The sequence below is a fragment of the Lissotriton helveticus genome, chromosome 2_1 (assembly GCF_964261635.1).
Source record: "Lissotriton helveticus chromosome 2_1, aLisHel1.1, whole genome shotgun sequence".
Lineage (NCBI taxonomy): Eukaryota > Metazoa > Chordata > Amphibia > Caudata > Salamandridae > Lissotriton > Lissotriton helveticus.
In genome coordinates this window covers 760,858,473-760,879,683 of record NC_136059.1, presented here as the reverse complement: position 1 = coordinate 760,879,683, position 21,211 = coordinate 760,858,473, and positions in this window count along the sequence as shown.

Below are 21,211 nucleotides of genomic sequence, written 5' to 3'. Positions count from 1 at the left end.
GTTCAAATAATATCAATCACAGTCGACGTTGCAAAAGTCCGACAACACATTAGCAGAAAAAAGAAAGGAATCCATTAGTGCATCCAACACATATGTGGTTCCCCTCCCAGAGTCCCGTATAGTTCTACAAAAGGCTTCACTTCACTAACCCAGAAGAGGCAAATGCAGATTTGGGACAGTAAGTGTTAAAAGCGAGGGACATCTTGCAGCCTAGGATCTTGAGTGTCGTGTGCAGTCGTAATCAAGGGGGAAGCGTCATTACGGTCAGGGTTGTCTGGGTGGGTCTCCTGGACATATATAAGGACCAAAGAGATCAAAGACATCTCCAACAGTATGTAGGTTTAGCGTCTGCAATGCGAGTATGACTCCCCTGTCCGTGCATGGTGCGAGCCAGTGGCACCAGTCCATACGGGCCACTGGAGCATACAGTAGATTGCCGGCTTGCGCGTCCAGAACATAATGCCAAGCATGTGCGATTGAGTTCAGCGAGTCCAATATGCCCGTGCGTCTGTCACGTGGCGAGAACAGGGCAGGGAGGGGCTTGGGGTCATACACTATGTTCTCGATCCGTATATGCGGTATGCCAGGAGGTCCGGGTATCCAATGATAAGCATGAGAGCATTAATAATAATAATAATAGGAAAGTTTATAAAGCGCCTGGTTACGCACACCGGCGTGTCCCCGCACTATGGTAAGTGGAAGCAACAAAGTCTTAGCAGCACCTAAACCCCATCTACTGAACAAACAGGTGAGTTTTCAGTTTCCCCCTAAATCTGGACTCTGACGGTTCCAAACACAGTTCCAGCGGGAGCCTATTCCAGCTTCTGGCTGCAAGAAACCGGAAGGATCTACCCCCATGCGTGCCTTTTTGACTTTGGGAACCATCAGTAGGCCAGAGCCAGAGGATCTCAATGCTCGGGCTGGCTCGTAGCGAGTAATTAGGCCCTGTAACGGCTTTGGTGCTTTGCCGCCCATAATGCGGTGGAACGTGCACAGAGCCTTAAACTCAATCTACTCCTCACCGGAAGCCAGTGAAGTGCCTGCAACGCTGCCCTCGAGGCGGATCTTCTGGGCAGCCTCAAAACCAAACGAGCCGCGGCATTTTGTAACACCTGTAGGCGGTCAAGGCTCTTTCTCGTGGCACCCAGATAAAGAAGATTGCCATTGTCCAATCGAGCGGTGACAAAGGCATGCACCAGCGTCCTTCTAGCCTCTGTAGGGAGGAACTCTAGAACCTTCCGTAGGCCTTTCAGGATGCCAAAGCATACCCCCACCACCCGACTCATCTGGGGCCCAAATGTTAGATCAGTACCGACCACGCGCCCAGATTTTTGGCTTCCTGACATGGTGTTGGAGTCAACCCCAGACCGGGTGGCCACCATGCCGATGACCACACCGATGGGCCACCCCCCACCACGAGCACTTCCGTCTTGCTGCCATTCAGCCGCAGGCAGTTGGTCGACATCCAGGAGGCCAGCTCCTGCATGCATGCTCTGAACCTGTCCGCAGCAAGATCGGGCGCACGAGATAAGGAGATGACCAACTGCGTGTCATCGGCATAGGACACTATACGCAGCCCATGGCCCTCAACTATGGTTGCTACTGGGGAGACATATAGATTAAATAAAGTCGGGCTCAGGGACGAACCCTGAGGTACCCCCTGACACAGGTTGACCAATCTAGAGTAACAATCCCCCTGCCTGACCTGAAAGCCCCGGTCCACCAGGAAGGACAGAATCCATTTCAACGCAGCACCCAAGATCCCACCTTCATTCAGACACTGTAGCAAGGTGACATGTGCTACAGTGTTGAATGCTGCGCTTAGATCCAGGAGCATCAGGGCCATAGTTTAGCCCTCATCTACCCCCTGTCTGATGGTCTTGACCGCCATGAGCAGAGCCGACTCCGTAGAGTTACGAGGTCTGAATCCATACTGAGTAGCGTGAAGGCTGCCCTATAGTATAGTTCCAAGTCGGGAGCTCTGAGGCCCCCCATCTTGTACGGCAGCGTCAATATCTTCCAGGAAATGCGCGGCTGCTTACCCGCCCAGGTCAAACTGACCATCAGTGAGTGCAGACGCTGAAAGAATATTTTGGACAGTACCGTGGGGATGTTTGTAAAGAGGAAAAGTAAACGGGGTAGAACAATCATTTTCATTAACGATACCCTACCCATCAATGACAGCGGGAGGCTGATCCACTTATCCACGTCATTTTCCAGCTTGGAAATAGTGACTCCATAATTCTCTCTAAGGACCACCTCGGAGTCTGTAAGGAGCCATATGCCTAAATATCGCCCCGCCTCTGTGGTCCACTGCAGTGGATATTCCAGTTCGAACTGCACCGTGGCTGGGGTAAGGGGAAACATAATTGACTTTTTCCAGTTGACATTTACACAGGAGAGGGAGCCAAAGAGAACTACCTCGTGCAAAACCGGAGCAAGGTTAACCTCAGGATCACGGACATACAGAAGCATGTCGTCCGCATGTGATCACAATCAAGTGGTAGTTTGGGAATCGGATTCCTCTCTGTCCATGGTACTCCCGTTGGGCGCATGCTAAAGGCTCTGCCGTCAATGCATACAGTATTGGGGACAAGGGACAACCCTGCCTTGTGCCTCTGCCGATCCTAATAGGGTTAGTGACCAAGGATCCAATCCTGATGCGCGCCATTGGGGAAGAATACAATATCGCAAGTAGTTGCAAGAAGACCGCACGACTCCCATTCGACCAAGAACCTGCCGCATGAAAGGCCATTCAACGGAGTCGAAGGCCTTTTCCATGTCTAGAAAGACCGCTACTGCAGGAACCTCCAGCCTAGTATGTTGCATAGCCGCAAAAAACGTACGTAGATTATAAGTTAAGTTACGGCTAGGGACAAAGCATGGGACAAGTGGGCTGAGTCTATTGGCCAGCAGCTTCGCGAAGATTTTTGCATCCACGTTCATGTGGGACAGGGGCCTATATGAGGCGCACTCCTCTGGAGACTTCCCCGGCTTGAGTATGGCTACTAGGATCGTTTCCTCCATAGTCGGCGGCATCGTTCCGGATACGCATATATCCTCAAATAATGTAAGAAGATGCGGGATTAGAAGGTCCTGAAACGCCTTATAGAAGGTGACGGTAAGGCCGTCACTCCCCGGGGCGCTACCTGCTCTCCTGTCCGAGAGGGCCCAGACTAATTCCTCTCGCTCAATAGGACGCATCAAGAATTTACGGTGTACGTCAGAAAGCCACAGGAGTTCGATGTGGGTCAGGTAGTCAAGTAGGAGGAATAGAGGTCTGAGTAATACTTACTGAACTTCTCCGCCACCTGCATCTCAGTGAGCGGAGGGTCTCCCGGTGGCGGCCTCATATCAGGGATGGTAGTCCTGTCTCTACGTTGTTTAAGAATCTGTGCGAGAACCGCCTCCGCCCGCTTGCCCTCTCCGTAGCTGCGAGCAGTGGCATATTTCCCAAGGTGCTTGATTGCCGCGTCTGTCTCCTCATGATATTCCCGGAGTGTCTGCATTAGCTCCAGAGTAATTTCCTCACCTTGGTCTATCACTCGAGAGGATTCCAGATCCTTCAATTTGCGCTCTAGGGTGGTCAATCTGCTTCGTATCGACCTGAGGACCCTCGCATGTTTTGAAATAGTCACCCCCCTGATGTATACTTTAAAGGCCTTCCACACCATTTGAAAAGAGTCCACGGAACTTACATTAGTGTCAAAAAACGTCTCAATGGACATGGCTAGTTCCTCCTTAAACACAGCGTCGAGGAGGGAATATGGTGGGAATCGCCATAAAAATGGGGGATTAGTTTCTTAGGGGAAGCAAGTGTCAGCAATATTGGCGAATGATCAGAGTAGGTGCGGGGAAGGATCGTGCAAGATTGTATATGTGGGAGTAGGTGCCGTGAAGCAAACCAGTATTCTATCATGTTGTGTAGAATAATGCGTGTAACCACCCTCTTGTGTGTGCCTGTATTGCCATACATCACACATGTCCAACCTCACCAGGGATGTCTCAACCACCATGGCAGAGGCCGAGGGATGTCTGTCTGGCCCATCAGACCTGTCCAGCGCTGGGTGTCTGGTAAAATTAAAGTCCCCTCCCCACAAAAGTTGATCCCCGACGTGCGATTGAGATAAAGTCGTCAAGTTTGCATAAAATCTGGGTGGTTGTAGTTCGGACCATAAACGTTAAGTCTTGTCCCTTCCCACAGCACTTGGAGAGGACGAATCTACCCTCTCTGTCCGTTACCAAGGGGGTGAGTTGTATCTGCGTCTTCGGGTTAACCCACGTCAGGACCCCTCTAGCGTGTGTTGTGAAGCCAGCAGCATGGATATTTCCTATCAGTCCTTTCGTGCGTAAAATGGGACTATCCGGGTGGAGGTGTGTCTCCTGTATAAGAGCTATATCAATGTTGTGTCTGTAAAGATAGCGTAGGATTTTACGGATCTTACGGTGGTCATTTAGACCGCGTACGTTCCAAGTGAGCAGGACCAGCTAGTCATGTGCATTATCAGAAGCAGTCGTCAGTGTGTCTGCCATAGAAATGAATGTAGCTCATAGATATTACAGATATTCTCATCAGAACCATGTTGCGCCCAGCCCACAAATCTTGGTTTAGCATAACAAAGAGCACATTAAAAAAACAATACCAACCTGCGCCCGTCCCCCACTTAAGTCTGACCGAGCTCATAAAGATCAGTACTCTTAAGCTGCAATCCCATTGTGACGCACCCCAGTATAGCAAGCAATGAAAGTGAGCACTGTAACAATTCCCAATGTAGCACCCCCAACCTCCACCCACGCCAGCCCAACCCCAACGTGGCCGCGATACCAATCCTCCCACCCAAAAAGAAAAAACCCCACCCAAATCGCAACAACAAAACCCATCCCAGGTGTCATACACGCAGGGGCGGATGTAGCTCGGATCACCATAACGGTGCATAACCTCCAAGGTTCCAGCTCCTCACCCCGCCAGCTAAATATACTCACAGCTGTGAGACAATAATGTAAAGCATAGCTCAGCAGAATCCCAGGAGACAAAAAAGCATCATGGGTCACATAACCACACTATTCTGATAAAGATCGTGACAGTCGACTATGCCCCTCCAAACTTCGAGCCGAGGGGAGAGCCAGGCAATATATCAATGGGACGCCAATGTACCCATCTCTCCGTATAAAAACCATAACCCCTCCCTACGCTGCAAAGAGAGCCATCAGGAATACCATGAAGCGCTACAGAAGAGCCCAACCCTAAAGGATCAAGTGGTCGCGACCACAGCACAGCGCAATCAAATCACATAGCCCCAATCCCCCAACATCAATAAAATGTACTCAATAGTTCGGGTCTCCGTGACCGGGTTAATCCTGTTCGTCCATGTGGCCACCCGCCGCCTTGTCCAGAAGCTGTCGTTCCATGTGGGGGCGCTTCTCCTTCATCCAATTCTTCAACACTTTCTGTAGGGCCTTTGTGTATGTAAAAATGTGTAAATGTCCCTGCTGGTTGATCCTCAATTTTGCTGGGTATAACATGGCATAATTCGACTCAATTTCCCGGAGTTGGCACTTCATGGGAGAGAACAAACGGCGCGCCTCCTAAACCTTGACTGTAAAGTCCAGGAGCAGTGAGATGGTCGACCCTTCAAATCTCAACAGTTGTTTCTCGCGGGCCAGTTTAAGGGCAACATCCTGGTCCCTGTAGTTTAGCAGTTTCGCTATAATCGGCCTGGAGGGGGCCCCCGGCGCTGGTCTCGGGCCGAGGGAGCGATGCGCCCTCTCCACCCCAAACATATTTGAAAATACAGAGTCACCCAGCAATGTCTTTAGAAGCTTTTCTGTAAAGAGTTCCATATTGCCCGTAGATGTGGATTTCTGCAGGCCCGTGATGCGCAGATTGCAGTGCCGAGAACGGACCTCCAAGTCCTCCCTTTTATTCTGTAAGACCTGGAGCACTCTGTCCAGCTGCTTATGCTCAGTGTCAACGACAGTTTGTGCCTCCTCCGCCTCAGTCAGTCTACGCTCTGACATGTCAAGCAGCTCTGCGTGCTTGTCCAGCCTTTCAGCCATGCGGTCCATCCTATATGTGAGGGCATCCATCTTAGTGCCTAGTGACGATATACCGCCCTGTAGATTCTTCTCCATCGGCATCAATAGGCCACGGATGTCTTGTTGTTGGTCGTCTGCAACCTGCTCCTGTTCTCCAACGTCTCCCCCTGCAACGGTGTCACCAGTTTTGGAATGCTTTGGGTCACAGGACATTTTGGTTTGCGTTCTTTCCACTCTCCCCATATAGGCCGCGTGCAAGAGACACCACACGTGAGGGTCCCAGTGGGGCACTATGCTTGGCCCAACTACCTCAATCGCCGGGAGAGTCACAAGGCCGTTCGTTCTCTCCCAGAATCGGACGCAACTAGAGGAGTGGAGCCTCCACCCGGCAAATCCACGTCAAATATCAGAAGAAAGGTAGTGACCACCGTGCCCCACAGTGTGCTCTCAGCCAACAAGCCCCCTGCACCGTTGTTAGCACTTTTCCAGGGATAGCACATGTGGGGGGGGGGGTTCAAGTAGCCGTCATCTCACACCAGCCCTCCACCAGAGCTCGAAAGTGGCCGGCTTGTCGTATGGGTGACCACCGCCCCCCCTCCGGAAGGGTATGAGATGCAGTTCCCAGTCACACCAGTCACTCACCACTCGGCCTGCCCATGGCCAGTCCGCCGCAAGCAGTAAAAATTAGTGTGTGGGGGGTATAGGGCGGCGGCATCCCCATCAAGCCGGTGCCAAGGTAGCAGGTAACTGCGTGTCGAAGGGCAGAGTCCAAGACAGCACATATTCCCTTGCAGAGGGGCCTCAGGAACCGGCCGGTCCAGCAGACAAGTTGCTCAAGAATGTACTGTGGCTATAGTCAGCAGAGCCTCCCCCCAGCAAAGTTCAACCCCCTTCCATGTGGCACAGAGGAGCAGAGTTCTCGCCCGTAGGCCGCGCCACCACTGTCACGCCAGGCCTCACAGTGCCGTCATTCGAGGCCGCAACGCCCCACAGGCAGACAGTGTCCTCGCCACCTACCTCCAGGGCCCTGGGGGCAGGCAGTCCAAGTCAGGAGCACTGGGGGTGCAATATCGCCAGGCAGGCCCCACCTCAGAGGGCCGATCGCAATCTGTGTGCTGCAAACAGCGAAAATCCAGGCATGAGGGCAAAGGAGGGGGGGAGGGGCCAAAGAGTCTCACCCACTAGGCCTCTTTTCAACAAAAGTGTGTGGGGGGCCCAGTAGGGGTCCCACAATCGTGATCCGAGGCTGCCAGTACCAATGTTCCAGCCTCTATTTCAGGGGGCCAGGGGCAGCAAAAGAGACACAGCACAGGCTCACCCCCAGATGTTGTGAACGCTCCCGGAGCACGGCAGCCAAGTAGCTCCTCCAGGCCGCCAGTATCCGGTCCGGGAATCGCCGCCCAGCAGCTCCAGGCGCAGGCTGCAAATCACTCCTCCGCTACCGAGGCACGCCCGCTGCCCTGCAGGGTGCACAGCGGGGCGGCCGCGAGGGACAGCCGGCACCTCTCCAGCCAAGGAGGCGGGGCAGGCTCCGCAGGTATCAGCGGACTCGGGTTCCAGGCCGGGATTGTACCAGCTCCGAGGAAAGTGTACCTGCGCCCACAAGACAGGTAGGCGAGTCGCTCTTTCCGCGATCTGCTCCCCGAAGACAGCTACGAGTTACAATTTACACTCATAGTCAGTCTGGCTTTGAAGCTGTATATGTCAATTGTGGACCCAGCGTGGGTTCAGGGCATCCTCTGGTTCATCCATTAAAAATGGGCAATGCATAAGGAACCTTTTTCTGTCCCTACAATTGCTTGCCCAAATTGTTGTTGTGAAGTGTTTTGCTCATCAACAAGATGCAGACTATTTCTCAGTCGGCAACCATTACATGGATGAGATACTGTGCCTTGAATGTGCACATACTCAATGGGAGATTTTGACAAACACATCCGATGTCACAGATTGTACAATTATGTTGTCAGCCTTAGGAGGAGGTTATGAAGCTACAGCATTAGGTGACAAAAGCAGAACGGTAGAGTTGGGTGCGAGCAGGCTGCACCCAGAGAGACTTTGATGTATGGATTTACGTTCATGGCAGACCGGTTTTGCTTGACAAGTTATTGTCACCAATGGCAAGGCACTACCATCGTCCTGCATATGTGGGGCGAGATGAGAATATTAATAAGCATCCTTTCAAGATTTTCCTGCTTCACGCTGCAACAACATGTTTCTTCCCCTAAAGAAGCCACCAATAGATAGAGGGAGTTTACGGGCATGCCATTGCCATCTGCCAACACCCACCACATGTGTCACTGATGCCCATATCATGTGAAAAACAAGTTATTTACTAACATCATCCAGTGACTGTGTGTTTCTATAAAGTTTAAATATGTTTTATATATATGCCAATGTTTTTTTAAGAATGAGTGGGTGCATATGTGTCTGAATAGATGATTTAGTAGGTGCAAGACTGACTGTATAAGTGAGTGATTAAACGTGTTTTACTGAATGCATGGGTTAGTGACTGATACAGACATTCACACAGTTTAGTTTGTCAGTTGGTATGTACGCGGTTGTACTGGTTGGTGAGTAGCTAAATGAGGATCTATGTGGGTTATTGATTGGTTGTCTCAGTATCTGTATGGGAGCCTGAGTGTCTGTGTGGGTGGCTGTTGGGTGTGTGACTCTGTGCATAGATGTGTGAGTGGATGATTCACTGGGTGTATACTTTCAAGAGTGCATCTGCGAAGGGCTGAATGGGTGGGTGAGTGTGTGTATTGGTGTGTTGGTGAGTGAATGGATGCCTCAGAGGTACATGTGTGAGTAACTGCATATGTGAAAGGCAGTATATGTGAGTGTATGGAGTGTATTAATGACTATATGTTAGAGTGAGTGATTGTGAGAGTGGCTGTATGGATCAGTGTGTGCTTGTATTAGTTATCGTATAAGAGTGTACGTTTGTGTTAGTATATGTTTGAATAAGTGAGATGGTGTGTGTATAACTGTATAGATGAGTAAATGGCAGTGTGATTGATTCTTTGCATGACTGACTAGGTGTATGAGTAACTCTATGGATGAGTGGCTCTGTGTGTGTGTCTGTATAGATATCTGAGTGCATATGATAATGCCATATTGATGGTTGACTGTATGTATGAATGACTGTATGGGTGAATGAGTGGATGTGTGTGTAGACCTAGGAATTAGTTGAGTATGTACTAACTGGTATTGGTGTGTCGATGGTTTCGAAAATGGTAGTTTGTATTTTAGATTGGGTGAATCAAAGGTTATATTAGGGTATTAGGAGGTGCATCACATTATTACGTGGATTATGTCATCAGTGATATCATCAGTGATGTAATTTGAGATTTCATCAGTGTTGTCACTGACCATGTCATGAACGATGTAATATGTGACGTCATCAGCAATGCATTGTGGGGTCGTGAGTTATAGCTAGCTGAACTAACTAAAACAGCTGAATTTCTCTGGTTTTGTATGAGTGAAATGTCCAACTAACTATAACGTCCCTGCAACCTGTGTTTTTTTCAGTGAATTTCTATGTTTTTTTAGATGCTAATTTCTAACTATAACGTCCCTGAAATCTATGTTTTTTTCAGTGAATTTGAAAGGTTTTTTAAGTGCTCATTTCTAGCTATAACGTCCCTGAAACCTATGTTTTTTTCAGTGAATTTCAAAGGTTTTTTAAATGCTAATTTCTAACTATGCCTACAAAGGTAGGACATGTGAAGAAAGGGGAAGAAAAGCACAGAAAGAAGCAAGACAAATGCAGATAGAGGCAACAGAAGTCCAGAAAGATGAAGAAAAGTGCAGGAAGAAGCAAGAGATGTACAGAGGAGCAAAAAGTCCTCCTGTGCCCCCAACATTTTGCTGACGGGTACTGGCGGTAACTAAGTCTGACTAACCAGGCTTAGAGCCAGTGCTATGCTAAAATACTCTTAGAACACAGTAAAAACACCTACATACACTAGGGAACACTATGCGTTGGGGTACCACTGTGATTAGCATGACCTCCTCTGTATTTGCCATGAATTAGTGCCTGGGTCATTGCATGATTACATGCATAGTGACTGAATGAATAGAGTACTGCAAGGTGAGTGCATGGTGAATTTATAAGTGCTTGGGTATTGGCGGAGTGATTGGATAAGTACATGGTGCTGGCTGGGTGATTGGAGGAGTGCATGTGTAGTGACAGGTAAATGCCTGGACTGCATGGGTACTACCTCTGTAATTGCAGGAGTGAATCAGTACTGTGTAGGTGGTTAGAAGTCTTTATGGGTAGTGCACAGGGGATTGTAGAAGTGCATGTGTTAGTGCCTGGGGCATTGCATAAGTACATGGGTACTGATTGGATGAAGAGAGTACTGCACGGAGAGTGCATGGTAAATTTATAAGTGTTTGGGTTTTGGCAGAGTGATTGAATAAGTACATGGTGCTGGCTTGGTGATTGGAAGACTGCATGGGCAGTGCACAGGTGATTGTACCACTGCATGTGTTAGTGCCTGGGTCATTGCATGAGTGCATGGGTAGTGATTGGATGCTTAGAGTACTGCAAGGAGAGCGCATGGTGAATTTATAAATGCTTGGGTTTTGGCGGACTGATTGGATAAGTACATAGTGCTGGCTGCGTGATTAGAGGAGTGCATGGGTAGTGACAAGAAGATGGCTGAACTGCATCAGTAGTGCTTAGGGGATTGTAGCAGTACATGTGTTAGTGCCTGGGTCATTGCATGAGTACATGGGTAGTGACTGGATGATTAGAGTGCTGCAAGGACAGTGCATGGTAATTTTATATCTGCTTGGGTTTTGGCGGAGTGATTAGATAAGCACACAGTGCTGGCTGGGTGATTGGAGGAGTGCATGGGTAGTGACAGAGGGATTTCTGGAGTGCATGGGTACTACCTGGGTACTACCTGGGTAATTGGAGGAGTGAATCAGTAGTGTGTAGGTGGTTAAAGGTCTGTATGGGAAGTGCTCAGGGGATTGTAGCAGTGCATGTGTTAGTGCCTGGGCCATTGCATGACTATATGGGTAGTGACTGGAAGATTAAAGTACTGCAAGGAGATTGTATGGTGAATTTATAAGTGCTTGGGTTTTGGCAGAGTGATTGGATAAGGACCTGGTGCTGGCAGGGTGATTGAAGGAGTGCATGGGTACTGACAGGGTGATGGTTGGACTGCATAGGTAGTGCACAGGGGATTGTAGCAGTGCATGTGTCCGTGCCTGGGTCATTGCATGAGTACATGGGTACTGATTGGATGATTAGAGTACTGAAAGGGGAGTGCATGGTGAATGTATAAGTGCTTGGGTTTTGGAAGATTGATTGGATAAGTACATCCTGCTCGCTGGGTGATTGCAGGAGTGCATGGGTAGTGACAGGGCGATGGCTGGACTGTATGGGTAGTGCTCAGGGTATTATAGCAGTGCATGAGTTAGTGCATGGGTCATTGCATGAGTGCATGGGTAGTGACTTGATGATTAGAGTGCTGCAAGGAGAGTGTATGGTGAATTTATAAGTGCTTAGGTTTTGGCAGAGTGATTGGATAAGTACACACATGTCACATTAGACCCCATCCCCTCCCTTCACCACTGTGCAAACGTGCCCCCTGGTAGGTTTTAGATTGGGGGATTAATTCCCCTTGAATCCTGAGGGTCCCCGGGGGCCAACTAGCCCACCAGCTACCTCCAGTAAGCGCCATAGAGCTGAATTGCAGAGTGGTGTAAAAAGGGGGCATAGCCTTGGACTACCTCTCTGCAACGCAGCTCCCTGGTGCTTACTGGAGGTACCTGGTGGGCTAGTTGGCCCCAGGAACCCTCATGATTCAAAGGGACTTAATACCCCAACTTAAAACGCACCATGGGGCGAGTTTGCACAGTGGTGAAGGGAGGGGGCGGGCCTGACATTACACATGTGCAAACACACCCTGTGGTGCGTTTTATGTGGGGGGATTAATTCCCCTTGAGTCCTGAGGGTCCCTGGGGGCCAACTAGCCCACCAGGTACCCCCAGTAAGTGCCACAGAGCTGTGTTGCAGAGAGGTGTAAAATGGGGCGTGGCCTCGGACCACCTCTCTGCAACGCAGCCCTGTGACGCTTACCGGAGGTACCTGGTGGGCTAGTTGGCCCACAGGGACCCTCAGGATTGAAGGGGAATTAATTCCCCAACATTAAAACGTGCCCCGGGGTGCGTTTGAAGAGTGTTGCTGGAATGGGGCGGGGTTTCCGTCACGATCCGGCTTTTTAAAAAAAAAATGGAGAAGGGGGGCTGTGTGGCCCCTCTTCCTTTCTTATTTTTTGGGCCCTGAGGACCCCATCCCCAAGGGGACTGTGTGGCATCCTCCTCGAGGCAATTTTATGCCCCGGGGACTCCATTCCCCGGGGCATGGCCAACATTCTTTTTTTTAATATTTGGAGGGGGGCCTTTTGGCCCCCTTCTCAGGCAATTTTTGCCCCAAGGACCCCATTCCCCGGGGCTGGCCTTCTCCTTTTCTCTATTTTTTTATTATAGGGAAGGGGGCCATGTAAACCCCTTCCCAGAGCCACTATTGGCTCGGGGGACCCCATCCCCCGGGGCCTGGCCATCCTTTATTTTTTTTGGGAGGGGACTGCGTGGCACCCCTCCTCAGGCCAATTATGGCCACTTCTAGCCTGGGGAACCCATCCCCCAGGGCCTGACTTCTTCGTTGGGGACCGTGGGGGGAGCCCCAATTCCCCAACGGTCCCGCCGGCTCACCTCCTCCTGCAGGAGTCGGCATTGCTTTTCCACACAGGGAGCTGCTAATATGCAGCTCTCCTTGTGGAAATGCAATCTGGTTTGGAAACCTGCTCTCGCTTCCAAAATCCAAACCAGTGTTTGCTATGACAGGGCAGGAGCAACACAGTTCCCGCCCTGTGATAGCAAACAGCAGTGTCCTGGGGTGGGCATTCTGGGACACTGCAGGAGCCGGCCTTGGGGGGTGGTGGTCCCCAGGGCCATCAAGGGCTCCAGGAGGGGGGCCGCACCGCCCCCTCCCTTTATTTACATAGCCCCCAGGAGGTGCCTTTTAGTACCCTGAGGAGGTGTGGTCCCCGGGGCATGTGGGGGGGCTTGAGCCCCCCACACAGGTTTAATTTTTTTAAAAAAGCCCCAGGGTTAGCAGTCCCCGGGACAGCGGGGTGGCCGTGTGCCCTCGCACATATTTAAGAAAATCCCCAGGGGTGGCAGTCCCCGGGGCTTGGGGTGGCCTTGGAGACTCCCACAGATTAATTAAAAAGATGCCCCAGGGAGGTGGCATTCCCCGGGGCTGCAGGGGCCCCCGCAGGCCCCTGCAATTTTTAAATTATGAATTGGGCAAAGCCCCCAGGACCTAGCCCACCCGGGGGCCTCATTTAAATTAAGCGCGGGAGCCTGTGCTTCATTTTTTAAAATAATTTCGGTGGGATTCACGTCCCCAGTGCAAATTTCACCAAAATTATTTAAAAAAATGTTTTTTATGACCCTGGGGGTCCTTGTGGGACCACTTGAGCAGCCCTAGGGGGTCAGGGGGTTTCTACCATGCCCCTTTTCTTGTTTTCTAAACTTTTTTCTACTGTTTCATGTGACTCGGTTCTACAGAATCCCAAGATGGCTGCGAACACTTCCTGGTTTAGAGTGTTGGCAGCCAATTAAAATAAAGCTTGTAGTCGGGAGGGTTGGCAAACCTACTGCTGCCCTAGATATCAATATTTTTTCTTTTTCTAATTTCTCAGGAACTACTGAATGGATTTACACCTTTTAACAAAAAGCACTCTTTCTGAACCACACATTTTTTGTAATTCCATTCAGCAGTTTGGGCTGTAGCTTTGTCTAAAGTTTCCTACCGGAAATTACATGGGGAAGATGCGTTTTAGGACACCACTTTTTCTCGGCCCCTGCTTGACGAATCACCCCGAAACTTTCAAGATAGGAGCTGAACGGAGCAGGCTACTAGTTTTGAGAATTACGCGAAGATTCGTCAACCGGCGCTAAAGTTATTGGGAAAAAAATGCTTTTCCTATAGGAACTGGGTCCTAACTATAACTACCTACTGGTGACCGCCAGTAGGTAATATATATATATATATATATATGTTTATTATTTCGAATCTTCTGATTCTCACCTTGTATGCAAAAGTCACAGCACCACAGCAGCAGTAAGTTTCAGTTATTTATTCTTTTTATAACACCATGTGCATTTAGCAACAGGACGGCCTACGCTTTTCGACTATACATAGTCTTCAACTGGACCCATATATATATATATATATATATTGCCACTCAACCTCAAAAAGTAAGGATGATGACGTCGTGTCTTTGATTTAAAGTTTTAATTCAGATGTTGGCTATTGTCGGATGCGTTTCGCCTGCACAGCAGGCTTTCTCACCAACAAATCAACATGTATATATTTTAATTATTTTTGTGGGGAGACCCCGCAACCCACTATACGTACCTTAAATACTTGGCAAAGGCATACGCCCTCTGTTTTGGAGAAGCGGCGAAGCAGGCACAAGCAGCCCATGTGACTGTTCCACCGCTTCTCCAAAACAGAGGGTGCGTCGTTGAACTGGACTCCCCAAGCATACTCCAGATTAAATTGCCACTCAACCTCACAAAGTGAGGATGAGGACGCCGTATCTTTGATTTAAAGATGTCGGCTGTTGTTGGACTCATTTTGCCTGCACAGCAGGCTTGCTCACCAACAAATCAATAAAGTTTGTTCAACCATTTTTAAATATCCTGTTTCAAAGCGTATCACGTGAAAACTACTGGTGAATAAAAAGTGAAGACAGACCTGTAGTTCTTTGAATGATAATGCAAAGCTTGCAATTACATTCATCAAGATCAAAACAATCTTTAACAATATTTAGTTATTTTTATTAGAGTGAATATTTAAATATCAATTTTAAATTCTTTAAAAAAAAATGAATGGGTAATTAAATGTTAATAAAGGAAACAAATACTAAAACATATTTATGTGCTGCTATTAGGGACTTCGTGCCAGATCCTAAGTGGGCATTATGATAAAACTTTGTTCCCAAATGTGTTATGTTATGTTAATATCATTTATAATGCGCGCGGCTACTTAAGAGTGTCCCTGCCTGGAAGCCAAATGATGGCGGGAAGGAGCTGGAAGCCTGGCAGACCTATATACAGTGCGTTAGCATAATTTAAGCATGAAAGAATCAGTGCCTGCTGACCATTTCCTTGGCTGCCCTGGGTAGCAAGGGCAGAAACTTCCTAAGAATCTTCAGTGTACCAAAACACTGTCCGAGCACTTTCTTTATTTGTGTGGAGAACCTAAGGTCCTCATCAAACCAAACACCTAGGTTTTGACTAGCTGACCCACAGAGCTAGGTAGAAGGCAGTTCATTGGCCAGAGGGCTTCCCTAAACTGTGGAGAAAAAGACCAATACAGAAGAACCTCAGATGTCTCTTTGTTACACTTAAACTGAGCAAAAGCCAGCCATTTAAAAACTGCTGTTAGACAGTTAGACAGCCTTTTGCCTGGACAGGAGATGTGTCCGCCTCCCTTCAAGTGAACAGGAGTTGGGTGTCATCAGCATAAGCGATGATCTTTGCTCCCAGCTCCTCTGCAAGATAAATTTATGGGGTGGCGTAAACATTAAACAGCAGAGGGCTCAGGGTAGATCCCTGCGGAATTCCTGTAGACACCTTTTGAGGGACCGAGTAGGAGGTAGGGAACCATACTTGCTGTGATCGATCTTCTAGGAATGACTTGAGCCAATTCCATGCTTGTTCCGAGATTCCGATGTTGGTGAGGCGAGCAGGATGCTGAGAATGTGGTATCGTGTCAAATGGCAGCAGAGAGGTCTAACAAAATCAAGAAGGCTCTGCCACCAGCGTCCAGACACTCTCTGCATCCGATATCTCCACCAATGCCGTCTCGGTGCTATACATAGCCCTAAACCCTGATTGGACTAGGTGCAAAAGGCCAGATGTTTCTACAAAATTGGACAGCTGTTTGAACACCGCTTTCTCACACACTTTTGCTATGGCAGGCAGAAGTGAGATGGGACGGAGGCTAGCCGGAGAGGATATGTCCAATGATGGCTTTTTAAGTAGGGGAAGGAGTTTGGCCTGCTTCCATTCCAAGGGTACAATAGAGGTCTGAAGGGACATATTAATCAGGGTATTAACCTCAGGATTAACTACCTCTGCCACAGCAGCTAACAGCCTGGCAGAACAGGGGTCCACCAGAGATCCCGATTTTAACTAATTAAGAATGGTCAGTGAATCCTGGAGAGTAATCAAAGAAAATTCTGCTAAGGAGGGAGATGAACTAGATAGAAGTGCACTGGGACAGGAGATAGTCATAGATGGAAGTCCTACCTGGCCTATAATTCCTTGTCCCAGGATGGCCTGAATCATCTGTATTTTATCAATGAAGAACCTAGACAGTTTTTTGCATCTTGTGTCAGAGGTAGGAAGAGGGATGTGCTCAGCACATGGGGAACCAAAACTCTGAACAATTGAAAACATATCTTTGGTGTTATTTTTGGACTGGAAAATGCGCTTCGCATAATGGCGGATTCTGACTATACCGATGGCAGCATAGTAGGCTTTCTGAGCCGTTAAAGAGCAATTTTAGTGAGGGGCAGTAGGTGACCCTCCAGCTTTTTTTCCAATTTTTTCCAATGCAGCTTTAGCTCCTTAAGGTCTCTAGAGAAAAAGTGTTTTGAGGGAGAAATTCTGGCTCGCTTATGAGTGAGGGGTGGGGATAATGAAGCCACCCCGCCTGCAAGATCTAACTTGAGAAAATCTCCAGCGCTCCACCCAGATCTTTTGCGATAGGAGGCCGCGCCTTGAGCAAGGTCAAACTCACGGCAGAAGGGTCTATTCTATGAGACGGCCTGCTCTGGCAGAGGCTACTAGCTGATTTGGACATCAGAATGGTCCATGAAAATTGAATCAGGAAATGGTCCAACCAAGTTATCTGCAGATGTTCTTTAACACATATCGGGAAGTTAGAACAGACCGGATCTAAGATGTGACCCAATCGGTGCGATGATGAGCTAATCCACTGGGAGAGCTGGTCTAGACTCAGTGAGTCGCAAAGCTCCCTGGTATTACTCGCTTCCACTCGATCCAAGTGGATATTAAAATCCCCAAGAAGTAAGAAGTTAGAAAATTGAAGGGCCCTGGGAACAATCACCTCCTCTAAGGCTTTCAGGAATAGTCCGGCAGGGCCGGGAGGCCTACACACCAAAATGCCTCCCAGCGTGAAGTGTGGCGAGATAATTATTGAAAAATCAAGAGCCTCTCCATCCCCAATTGCCGAAACCTGGCCCCGGTGAAGAGTCCACTTGTCCCTAAAAACGACAGCATTAACTCCACCTCTACCAGCCTTGTGATCTGCCCTGGAGATGTTATACCCTCTTGGAATGGCTAATCCAATGGCAAATACATATATAAATGCCAACATATAGACATAAATGTATGAATGTACACATTCTGCCCGAGTGGGCTGACACATTACCTCTCAATGTATTGTCTACATAGTTCATTTTTAAAAGTATACTGCCCCAGTGGGCCAAATATTCAGAATTGATTTGATCATTCATTAACTGTCTGTCTAAAATTACTGAATAAAGTGCACATGCTCAAATTATAACTATTCTGAAGAAAGTAGTTAAAAACACAGGGAGAGACAAAGAATGCAACATTTACATTTTACAGATGCGTGTGAAAATCTTCCATATTCAGGCCGTCTGGGTGTTTAGTGTTAAGCTCAATAACGTGTCACGATTCTAGTCTTCTGAATTTCTTTACCCGGTCCCCACCCCTCACATTTGGTGGAATGGCATCGATTACATAATATGTAAGACCTTGTGTATTCATACTGTGACATTGCTCAAAATATTGCGCCACTGGATAAAACTAGTCACCACTCTTGATGACCCTTAGATGCTGAAAAACTCTTTTATGCACAGGTAAGATTGTGCCGCCAATATACTTCAGGCCACAGGGCACTAAAGCACATAAACAGCAAAATCGGTTTTGCAAAAGAATTGGACTTTAATTTTCTTTTCTGTACTTGATAAATTTGAGTTGTATGTGGAGATAGTAACACCATTCGCACAGCCTTTGCATTTTGTTCATTTAATAAAGCAGTTTTATCTGTTTAGCCACGTTGATCCTGTTACTTTTGGTGTAGCCGATGGTAGCAAGTTACTGACAAGTGTTTGATGTAATGATTTGGCTCGTCTGAACGTTATTTGTGGCTTACGTTGCACAATCTTTTCTAGGATAGGGTCATTACGTATTACATGCCAATGTTTAGACAAAATACCACTCAAACTGTCATGTAGTTTGTTGTACATAGTGATCATTCTACACTGGTTACACTCTCATTTTCAAATTTTTCTTGTTTTTTATCTTTTTTGTTGTAAAGGATTTCTTCCCTAGCTTTTTTACTAGATTTGTATAGGGCTGATTTAATACAAGCTTGTGAATAACCTCTAGCTTTAAAATGTGTTTTTATGCATCGTAGTTCATCTTCAAGGTTTGTTTTGTTGCTGCAATTTCTCATTGTACATAGACACTCACCATAAGGAATGCTTCTGATTAAGTTCTTTGGATGGAAACTCGTTGCATGTAGCAACGTACTTCCAGCAGTGGGCTTGCGATAGAATTTCGTTTCTACCTTTCCTTCATGTATATATATACACCGTTAGGTCAGGAAAATTGACTTAAGATGCGCTTATAGTGCTTGTGAATTTAAGATTAATGTTATTGACCTGGATCTTTTTTAAGAAGTCTCTTACCCCCTTACAGAACCTTTCCATACAGCAAATAAGTTGTCAATGTAATGACTCCAATGCATGATTTTATCTTGCCATTCTGCTGGTACTGCGTTTGGACCACCTGCCCCTCCCACCAGCCCATATGCAAATTGGCATAGCTGGGGGCGAAAGCAGGTGTCCATCGCTGTTCCGCATGTCTGATGGAACAGCTCACTGTTGAAAAAAAGAAGTTGTTTTTGAGACATACAAATATCATAGTCAATAACATCTGGGTGTGTGACCATTGCTTCACTGGACGTCTCCCTAAATAGTATTTAATTGCATTGAGACCGTCTTCATGTCTAATACTGGTGTACAGTGTAGAAATATCTATAGTTACCAATAAGAAATCTTCTTCCCACGGAATATCAGAGATTTTCCTTAGAAAATCTCCTGTGTCGTGTGTATAGGATGTAAGTGTTTTCACAAACGGACACAAAAAAGAGTCTACGTATTTTTAAGTATTCTCTAGAGCACTTCCAATTGCGGAAATTGTAGGGCGGCCTGGGGGATTTTCAGGTTCTTTATGTACTTTTGGTATTAGATATACCACTGGGGTGACTGGACTGTTGATTTTTAGAAACAACAATTTCGCATTACTGAGCAGACATTGGTTATACCATCTCTGCAATTGTTTATTATACAGGCAGTGACTAGTGGTCATTGCTTCTGTTTTCATTCCCACATAATTAGATCGATTATTGAGTTGTTTGTAGACTTTACTTAAGTATTGTTGTTTCCCCTATAATGCCACATTGCCTCCTTTGTCTTCACTACGCACAATACAATTTTCATTGAGTGCTAGTTTACTTACTAGAGTAAAATAATCTTTTTCTTTCTGTGACACTATTTTTTTCTTTTGACTTGTCTTTCTATACAGATTTTTTATTTCGTTAGTCACAAGTTTGTTGTATGTGTCCATAGCATCTCTGGCACCCATAGGTATACATTTTGAAGAGGGTCTGAAACTAATGGGAGCATCACTGTAACTGTCCACCTCTTGTTGTTGTGCTAGTTCTACTGCACTTTCCATAGTGTGTTGTACATCTGGGATCACACCGGAGCTGTTATCAGATTCACACTCTAGTTCTCTTAGAGCTAACATTAAATTCATATCATCCACTGATAAGCTTCTTAGTTGCATACATGTTACTCTTGTTGTTTGTTTTTGTACTTGTCTTTGTGTTGCTGCAAAGTATTTTTCCAATTTTAAGGTTCTTATACATTTAAAGATGTCCACTCTTGTTTTCACATAGTTCATATCTGTTGATGGACAGTATGATAGTCCAAGTTTCAAGATATTTTTGTCTTTGTCAATCAATATGATGTTGGTCAAATTTATAATTGATGCTTCATCGCCATTATTTAGTTCTTGTTCGGCATGTTCTTGGATTTCTCCACGCTGCCTGTGTTGTTTGGCGCCTTTGCGCCTCTTGTCCTCTGCCTCTTCCTCTTTGAGGCTTTGCATTTGTTGCTGGTCTTGGGCGGAGATTGACCCTCCGTTCTTCCTGTAAAAAAATGAATTCTCCTATAACAAATGGTCTTGGAGCATCTGCTTGTACACTTCGACCTTCATCTGCATCAGTATCCAGTTCCGAACTTTGCAGACTACTTTGTTCGGATTGTTGTTCTTGCCTGGTTGTACTTGCAGAGCTCATTTTTTGTCTACGTAGATTCTCAAACTTTTTGGCAAATTTAAAGATGTGGCCACAATCATAATCTAAATTATCACGTAGAAATTGTTCTACTTTTCTTTCTTTGACTGATTGTTCTAATTTCATCAGGCAATCCTTCATCTCTGATTTAAATGTGTTAATTGCCTCTTAGTCAGCCTCTTTGTCAAGCATTCTTGTGATCTGGTCAATTTCTTCCAATATTTTTTGGTGGTCAATGTCACCATACGTAATGAGAATTGCTAACAATCTTCTTGAAGACTCTAGATTATTATCGTCCCATTCCTTATGCATATTAGGATTGGGGTCTTCGTATGTAGGTGCTACTAATATTCTCAACCCCCTTGTATCCGCTTAACTTCCAGATATCGCTGCTGGGATTTTGACTCCCACCATTTAGCCATTTCTCTGCGTTTTAGTTTCTCCAATCATTTTAGACATGCTGCTATGTCAGGCATTTTGATACTGCTCGAAGTTGCAGCCATTTTTCTGGTTGTGGCCACATTATCATTAAAATATAGATAGTGCTGCTTCTTCTCTCTCCCTGACCTCTGCAGATGACATTTTTTCGCATTTAGTAGTGTGTGTAGATAGAATCTACAATCAAAGAGCCACTGGTATCCACAAAAACCTGCTGGTTGAGGATTGTGAAATAGCACACTGGCCTTTCCCTCTTTCCTGGTACCGCTTTGTAACAATGCT